This window comes from Chenopodium album, chromosome 11 (genome assembly GCF_948465745.1).
Source record: "Chenopodium album chromosome 11, dcCheAlbu1.1, whole genome shotgun sequence".
In the NCBI taxonomy this organism is placed as follows: domain Eukaryota; kingdom Viridiplantae; phylum Streptophyta; class Magnoliopsida; order Caryophyllales; family Amaranthaceae; genus Chenopodium; species Chenopodium album.
Window position 1 is genome coordinate 8,533,272 of NC_137844.1, and position 9,229 is coordinate 8,542,500.

Genomic DNA, 9,229 nt, shown 5'->3' on the forward strand with positions numbered 1-9,229 from the left:
AGTTAGTATACATATTACTTAAATTAGTACTATATAAAGTTTGGAATGCATGACAAAATCGCGTGACGATCGATGTAATTAATGTTAATTTTACTTTAATATCCACTTTTAGTTCTCTTATTTAACGCCCCGATCGCATTGGATAAGATGACTAAAAATAGAAATATTAAATTAAAATCAATATTAATTACACCGATCGACACGTAATTTTGACATGCATTACAAAATTAATACGAAGTACCATATTAAAAAGTATTTTAAATACCTATTTAACCCCCGGGACATTCATTAGCAAGATTTTTTTCTTAACCAGCAAGATCCTTATTAATATTAACTATGAATTATAATTTACACAAATAATTTTCAAAGACATTAAGTGGAAGCTAAACGTCGCCCTTGAATATCTAACTAACACTCGCAAAATAAACTAAAATTACAAATTTACCCTTTTTTAATCAAAAAAAATTACCCCCTCAATTTACCCCCTCTTCATACTACCCACCACTACCACCTCTTCATACTAACCACCATTACTACCACCACCTCCTCCTCCTCTTTTAATCACCAACTTCTTACCTTCGGTTTCACGATCTACACAGCCGCGGTAATGACGAGTAAGGACAAAAGGAAGTCGGTCGCCGGTGGAGAAAATATTTGTTTTTTTTTTTATTTTCTGAATTCGCGGCAAACGCCTAGATTTTTCGCATGTATTAGGCTCAAACACCTAATTCATGCGAACAACCGTGTGGTTGTATGAAAAATCTGGGCGTTTAAGGTGAAATTTCGAATAACCTAGGATGTTTCGAAAAAACTAGGCGTTTCAGCCTAGGGTATTCGAAAATTCTAGGCGTTTCTTGGGTTTCGAATTTTTTTAAAAAAATTATCGAGATGTACAGATTTCGTATGGTTCGACGAGCCTTTGGCGAGCGTCTGAGGTTGTGTTTTTGGTATTTCGTCGTTGTCTATAAGATCTAACGAATTTGATTTTGCAAAATTTAAAAAATTTGTTTGATTTTGAAACTCACGGTGGTTGGGGTGGTTTTTCGATGAGAGTTAGTGGTTGTTGACCACTAGAGAGAATGGTAAAAAGTTTTGTATACACTAAAAGTGTGAAATTGAGGTAAAATTAATTATTTTTATAATCGTTATTATAAGGATAAATACGTTATTTTATTTTATTTTACGGGCGTCAGTTAGATATTCGAGGGCGATATTTAACAACCCTCGAAATTAACGGTCGTAATTTGTACAAATAAAAAGGAAAAATCCAATAGTGGGACATGATCCATAGTTTTTATAATCCATTTGGCATATTTCGGATCCAAAATCCTAATTAACTGGTTCTGACGGGTCATCCTCATTCCAAAAGGTAAAAGTTATCGTTGAATAGAAACTAGTTGTTGGCCCGCGCGCTACGCGCGCGGTCCCCCAATGTGATTTCGTCTCGGTGATTAGTGTATAATTAGTCGTAGTTTTTGTGTTAATGTAATTGGTTGCGTTTTGTTTGTCGATTTTCTTATGCTCTGATTGGCTAGCATATTATTATATGTGGCCAACCTTAAATTTAATTTGGCTAATGATCACTTTAGCTATAGTAAATAATGATGTAGGCATAGAGGCCAGAGTGGGAAGCAAGATGGCTATGTAAACTATTACATTGGATGGCACGCAGAAGGCACATGATGTGAGTATTGCTGAGAATGTTGCGGTCCCCCAATTTGGTGATCTATACTTGGTGATTATTGTGTAATTAGTCAATGCTATATGCGTAGATTATTTCTAACGTTTTATTGGTAACGAAATTAGGTATAGTTGTTAGCGTTGATCAATGATGAAATTTGATGGAATGAATTGTTTTGCTAAGAAATTAATGTAATATATGAGTGTGTTGATTAATGTATATTGTGCTATGTATTACTAAAGTGATTGGGATTAAGTTGTAGTTTCTTATACATTAATTGTATTAACTATATTAATTATGTAAGTAATAAAGTTGTTGCTATTACTGTTAAATTGTTTTGAAAGAGTTATAAAAGGCTATTAGCATTTAAATAGTTATAATGATTTAATAATTAATAATAAGGGTAAAAGAATTGTTTATTATTTTTGGGATATTGTTAAAGAACAATGGTTTATTAGAAAAGGTTAAAGAAAAAATCCCTTAAAAAAGGAAACATTTCTGGCTATGATAATATAAGTTTTAATGAACAATAAGAGTAGATTTCTTTGGATACTTTGTAACTTAACTTTTCGGGAAAGGTAATTGAAATAAATTGCAAATATTTATAAAAAGGTACGGAGGCAAAGGATCTTGTAGATAATCATTATCACTTTCTCGAATTTGTTCCCTCTCTCCTTCGTTATCTAATGATACAATAAAATTGACATAGTTAATACATACCCCCCATCCTCTTCATATATAGTTCTCCTCCTCACCCTTTTCCATCTTCCTCTACATTTTTACACTTTACTTATATGGTTTTACAATATTTAGAATGTTTTCAAACCGGGTCATTTACCTAATCCTTGATTACATACTAAAGTTGATCCTCGATTTATAGAGTTTTTCATCTATCCTTTCTCTTTTCCAGAAGCCCCTTGCAATTTTTATTTCTTCACTTCACATTCTTAATTCCTCTTCATTTCTCTCTTCCATAGCCTCTAAGTCTCTTCTTTAATTAAACACTAAGAATGGTCTTTTAAAGTGTCTCTCATCTTTTCCCTTCTTTATTACCCTAAAACATCTCCCAATCTTTCTCTTTCCCTTTATCTCCCCTTTAACATGGCTTTGCCCCCTACTTCTTCTAATTTTAAAATGGATTTTAAAAATTATTGGTCGTGCTTGCTCTCCTCTCACTTAATCCTTCTTTTATTGGCTCAAACTCTCACACTTTTTTTGTTTCTGCTTTCCTATATATTATTTCCTATCAATGTTCCATCCTCTAAAAATCTTTGAAAAATATAGGTTACACTTATCCTTTTTCCGTTGGCCCCTCTCTTTCTCTTCCCCTCGATCCCTCTCTTTTTCAGCTTCACTATATCTTCATCTTTCTTACGACCTACCTCTCTCGCTTTCTTTCTTTCATGGCCATTCTGTCTCTTCCTCCCCCCCCCCCCCCCTCTCTCTCTCTCTCTCTCGATCAACCTCTTTCCTTTCCTTTCTTTGATTATAATCTTAAAAAATAGTATATTTTTAATTAAAGTGATTTTGATCTCTTTCTCCTTCCTTGAATCCCCTCCTTGTTTTTCTTTCTTCATTTTCACATTCCTAATTTCTCTCATTTATCTCCTTTATGGCGGTTGTGTCTCTTCTACAATTAGTGCGTGATCCCCAAATTTGGCAATTTCTAATTTGTTATAATTATATATTAGATGATATCATGTGTTTGATTATTAATAATGTAGTAGTGTGTGGTCTCCCAATTATTAGTGAAATTTAATTTATTATAATTACATAAATTGATTATTATTACTAAATTGATGGAAAGATTTAAGTTGTAGTTTCTTATGCTTTAATTATAATAACTATATTAATAATGACAATAATAAAGTTAATTCTGTTATTATTGTTAAATTAAGTTTTACAAGACTTTTAACATTTTAATAGTTATAATGATTATAAAAGGTGTTTAGTATTTTTTGGCTTTTGTTAAAGAACAATGGTTTATAAAGAAAAAAGGTACACAAAAACAATACGTTTAAAAAAAGTAAAATTTTTCTAGCTATAATTATCTAAAGGCCTGTTCACTTTAGCTTAATTTCAGTTCAGTTCAACTCCAATCATTTCAGTTCAGTTCAGCTCCTAATTTCCTTCTCTCATAAAATATTCATTTTAGCTCTATTCAATTCAGTTCAGTTCATTCACCTCAACTCCAATCAGTTCAGCTCAGTTCAGTAAATGTGACCATGCCTTAAGTGTTAACATTAAGGATAAGATATCGTGAAGATATATTTGGATACTTTGTAACTTCACTTTTCGTAAAATGAAAACGAAATAGATTGCAAATATCTTTAAAAGGTTTAGGGGTAAAAGATATTATAAATAACCATTATCACTCTCCTTAGTTTGCTTTCTCCCACCTTCCTTATCTTATGATATAGAAAATTTTCAAAGCTAATCCATACTAAATATATGGTCCACTAAAGAGTCCTTCATCTATCTATTTCTCTTTCTTAGAAGTCTAATCCCTCATGATTTTTATATTTTCATTTCACATTCCTAATTTCTCTCCATTTCCTTGATTCCTTCCACTGTAGATTTTAAGTCTTTTTCACAATTAAACGCTAAGAATGGTCTCTTAAACTGCTTCTCACCTCTTCTTTTTTCCATTGCCCTATAACATCTCTCTCTCTCTCTCCCCCCCCCCCCCCCCAAGTCTTGTCTCCCTCTTATCTTTTTTAATGGATTTGACAATTATAGGTCGTACTTGCTCCCTTCTTACTTAATCCTTCCTTTAATGGCTCATATTCTTTCTCTCACTTTGTTATTCCTTCTGATCCTTATTACATCCTGTAAAAAGCTATGAAAATTATAGGTTGCACTTGCTTGTTTTTCCCCTTTTTGTCCCGCAGTCCCTTTGATTTTTCTCTCTCATATTATCTCTATCTTTAATTTTCTTCCAACGTCCCTCTCTTGCTTTCGTTCAATTCTCTCCTGGTCCTTCTCTCTATCCCTCTCCCTCTTTATCACTCAATCTCTTTCTTGGCCACTTTCTTTCTTTATCGCCCTATTTCTTTCTCTTTCGACCCCTTTCTCTCTCACCTAGCCCTATTTCTCTTTCTTTCCTTCTTTCTATCTTACTCTCCAACCTTCCCAGCCATCCCTTTTTTTTCTTTCTCTATCTTTCACCAGCCTCTTTCCCCTTGCTCCTCTCTCTCATCACCTCCCCATCCTTTTTTTTCTCTTACATTCTCTCTTGCCCGCCCTCTCTCTCAATCCCTTTCCTTTCTCAGCATGCCCGCCCTCTCCTTTCCTGACATGCCCTCTCTCTCTTTCGACATGACATCTCTATATTTCATAACTCCTCTTTCAAACCATTTTTTTTCATGATTTCCTCTCATTAGGTCCCTCTCTCTCTCCATCCCATTCTCCTCTTTCAATACCTAACTCTTTCTCTTACTCCTTTTCTCTCCATTTCATTCTCCTATTGTATCTTCCTCTTTTTCTCCCTCTCTTCTTCCCTCGTCTTTTGCTCTCTCCCCCTCCTCCTGCTTTCCTCCCCAACTCCTCTCTCTCTCTCTCTCTCTCTCTCTCTCTTAACAATTGACTTTTATGGTTTTACAAAATTTAAAACTAAAGTATTATTTACTACTCCTTGATTACATACTAATAAGTTGGTTCTCTAAAGACTTCTGCATCGATCTCTTTCTTCTTCGTTGAAGTCTCTTACCATTTTTTCCCTGCATTTCACAATCTTATTTTTTCTCCATTTCCTCCTCCATCTCTTCTAACATTCTAAGTCTCTTTCACAATTATACACTAAAATGGTCTCTTGAAGTGTTTCTCATCTCTTCTTCCTCTAGTTCCTTGAAAGCTCTTTTTCAATTTTTTCCTTTATCCTTCAACCTTGTCTCTCTACTCCCTCTTTTTTTATAATGACATTTAAATTATAGATTGCACACTTGTACCTGTTCTCTTATTGCTCGTTCTTTCCTTTTTGACTTAAACTCTTTAGTTGTCTCTCACTTTCTTTCTTTTTTACATGATCCTTCTTGTCCCAGGCCCGTAAGTTCTGTCCTTTTTAAAGGCTTTAAAAATTATAAGTTGCTCATGATTCCTCTTTCCCGAGGCCTCTTTTTTGCACTCTCTCCCACGCACGAACCCCTCTATTTATCCCAGTTTCTCTCAATCTCCATCTTTCTTCTGGCTTTTTTTTTCTCATTTCCTTTTGGCCCTCCTCTCTCCCTTGACGTATCTCTCTCCATCTCACTCTATTTCTCTATCTCGACCCCTCTATATATATATATATATATATATATATATATATATATATATCTTTAAATTAGACCCTTACCTCTATCTTTCTCTTTTTGTCTCCCAACCCCCTCTCTCTCACCCACTCTCCCTTGCCCACTTTCTCTTTATTGACCGTTTTTTCTTTTTCCCCCTCTCTCTAGACGCATCTCTCTCTCTCTACTTCTCTCTCCCATGTCCTATCTTTTTCTATCCTCATTTTCACTTTCCCCCCTTAATCTTTTTTATTTTTTCCCTTCTTCTCTTCCCCATTCCCTCTCCGTATGCTTCCCTTCCACCCCCTCTGTAAAACTATATGCTACTAAGGTCGTATAAAATTAAAATAAAAACACGTATTCATGAAACTAACACGATTCTACCATAACTTTAAATTTTAATTTTAAAGCTACTTCTAAGCAGTTCACTTTCTCATGATTGATGAACACTTGTGTTGCACGTGGTACCAAGGTATCACTAATTTTTAATGTGTAACGACTCGTTTTAAGTGTGATTAATTAACTGCGAGTTTTTTTGGGTGGTAATTGGCACTTAATAATTGTAGGCTTGGTAAATGAAAATCCAGCAATTTTTATAATGGAAAAAAAATGCATAGACATTCACTTCAATACCCAATTTTAACATTTCTACAATACTGTTCTAGACACGTAAAGTTGAATGATACATCCACATCAAAGGCAAACTTTTAATATCTATAAACAAAAGATATGTTTGATTTTAATAAATAAAAGACATGTTTGATTTTAATAAACTTGATGCTTTTAATTCTTTTTACCATCATATCAGCAAAGAAAGAAAGAAAATACAAAATATTGTAAAATGACATCAGCAAAGCAATAACATCAGAGATGTTCTTCTGAAAGAAATTCAAATACTACAAAATGCACTAATCAATTGATACAATTTTAAAAACATTTAACTTGAAAAAAAGACCATCAAAGTTGATTAAAACAATGACAAATAGTTCCCAACTGCGATATGACCTAAGGCAAGAACTACATTTAGAATAGTATACCAACTTGAATTTATCTATGAAAAACCATTTAATATTTAATGGTTTTACAAATTAATCGGCCATAATTAGGGTTTAAACTACCTGTAAAACACCATAGATGACGAGAGCACCATGGTTCCGCCGCCTGCAACAACTCCCTTAAATAGCTTGTTATCTTTCGTAGCTACAGGTGGAGAATCCATTGTTATGATTTTTCTGTAAAATTAATCAGTTGAGTCAATTGCATATCACCATCATCTTCTCTCCCTTCTGTTTGCAGGCTTGCAGCTGTTTCTCTTGCACAATTATACGTAGTATTTTTTTAAGAGTTGTAATAAGCTTAAATGTTCTTTTATTGTGAAACTGTGTTTTTCCAGGAGCGTATGATGGGGTGCATTTAAACATTTGCAACCACCCATGTAGCCCATCAACATGTGTATTTGTGATGCAAATATGCTTCTTTGATCAATAAACTAATACAGGGTATTACCCTTTATATAGAGTACTTTTCAATATAATTTCAAGTTTCAACAATCTACTAACTTTTTAAAAATCTAGATATCAAGGGATCTACCAATATAATAATTTTTTTTTTGTTTGTTTGTTTAAATGATCCGTGTCCTATTCGATTAACTATTTCAATTTCAAAATCTTCACTTGGCTAGCCCTCACACTTCCATTTCAAATAATTAGATAGATAAAATTAAAAAAATATCATTTGTTCAGAGTAATTTAATTTATTTAGATTATGTATATATGAAATATTTACAATAATGGCATAAGATACGTACACCTTAGCTTTACTTTTGTTGTACCAAATAGATGTATTTGTTTAAACTAAATGTCTCCTAGAATTAGAATTAGAATTAGAATTAGGCAACTACCAAAAATATTATTGTCTTCTTGATGGATCTTAAGGACATAAGAATCCACCTTAATTTCTTGTATTGGTGTTAAGAAACTACTAATCTAATTACTAACAAACAACATACCTTAGCTTTTATCAAAAACCGTTGCTACTTTCTACCACAATTTTTATTTATAAATATGATGCTTTTTATTATTTAATAATATTGTATCGGATCATATATTATACACTTATTCTTAATTAAATCTTCTATCTTCTTTTCTTAGAAATAATAAAGCTTCTATTCTCATTTTGTATCTTTTAATAATGCATATGTCAATGTCAAAGGATCGAAGATTCTGTTAAGTCCGAACTATAAAATTTCATTAATTATATACTTTGTTTTATAATTCCTTATTTTATTGTAGAGAATCATTGTTTTATTACCAAATAATTTTAATCTAAATGGTGTCTCATCAGTCCATCAAGTGTCTATTCTCACATCATCGACATGGCATACAACTCATGATTAAGGATATCTGGCATGATTTTACAAAATAGATAATCAATGCCATTTTGTAAATTTAATATTAGCTAATAAGTGATGTAATATATACATAATGTTAATTTCTATAACGGAGATCAATGACTTAATAATAACAATTTACTAATGCAACTCACATCACAAATGATTTAGATAGGTGCAACAACGTAAAAAAAAAAATCAACACTACACTTTATAAAATGAACATTTAGTAAACAAATATGAACATTTAGTAAAAAAAAATATGAACATGAAAAAAAATGAACATTTAATTATAAAAAATGAACATGTAAAAAAATGAACATTTAATACTTATAATGCATATGTTTCATAATCATATTATTTTTTATTTCTTTAAATTTTTATGTTCATAATTAAATGCATTATATTCATAATATTTTATATGTTCATATATAATTCCAAATATTCATAATGTAAATATGTAGTGTTGTTCATGAAATATTAATTAAATATGTTGTCTTTCTTAAATGTTTATGTTCACATTTTTTTACGTATATGTTCAACTTTTGAATGCTTATATTCACGTTAAGAAAACCAATGCTTACGTTCATATTTTGAAATGTTATGTTCACTTTCTGAAATGCATAAGTTCATATTTTTATGCCTATGTTCACTTTCTGAAAAGCTAATGTTCACATTTAAGGGAACCTATACATATGTTCATATTTTGCAAGATTATGTTCATTGATTTAAAAAAAAAAAAAAAAAAAAAAAAAAAAAAAATTGCAGAAAATCAGATAAAATTCAATTCATTAGAATTAAGAAAATCATATACTACCCCTCCATTAACATTTTGTTGCAACTTTGGAATATTTTATGTCTCTCAAATAATACCCCAAAGTTGCAACTAAA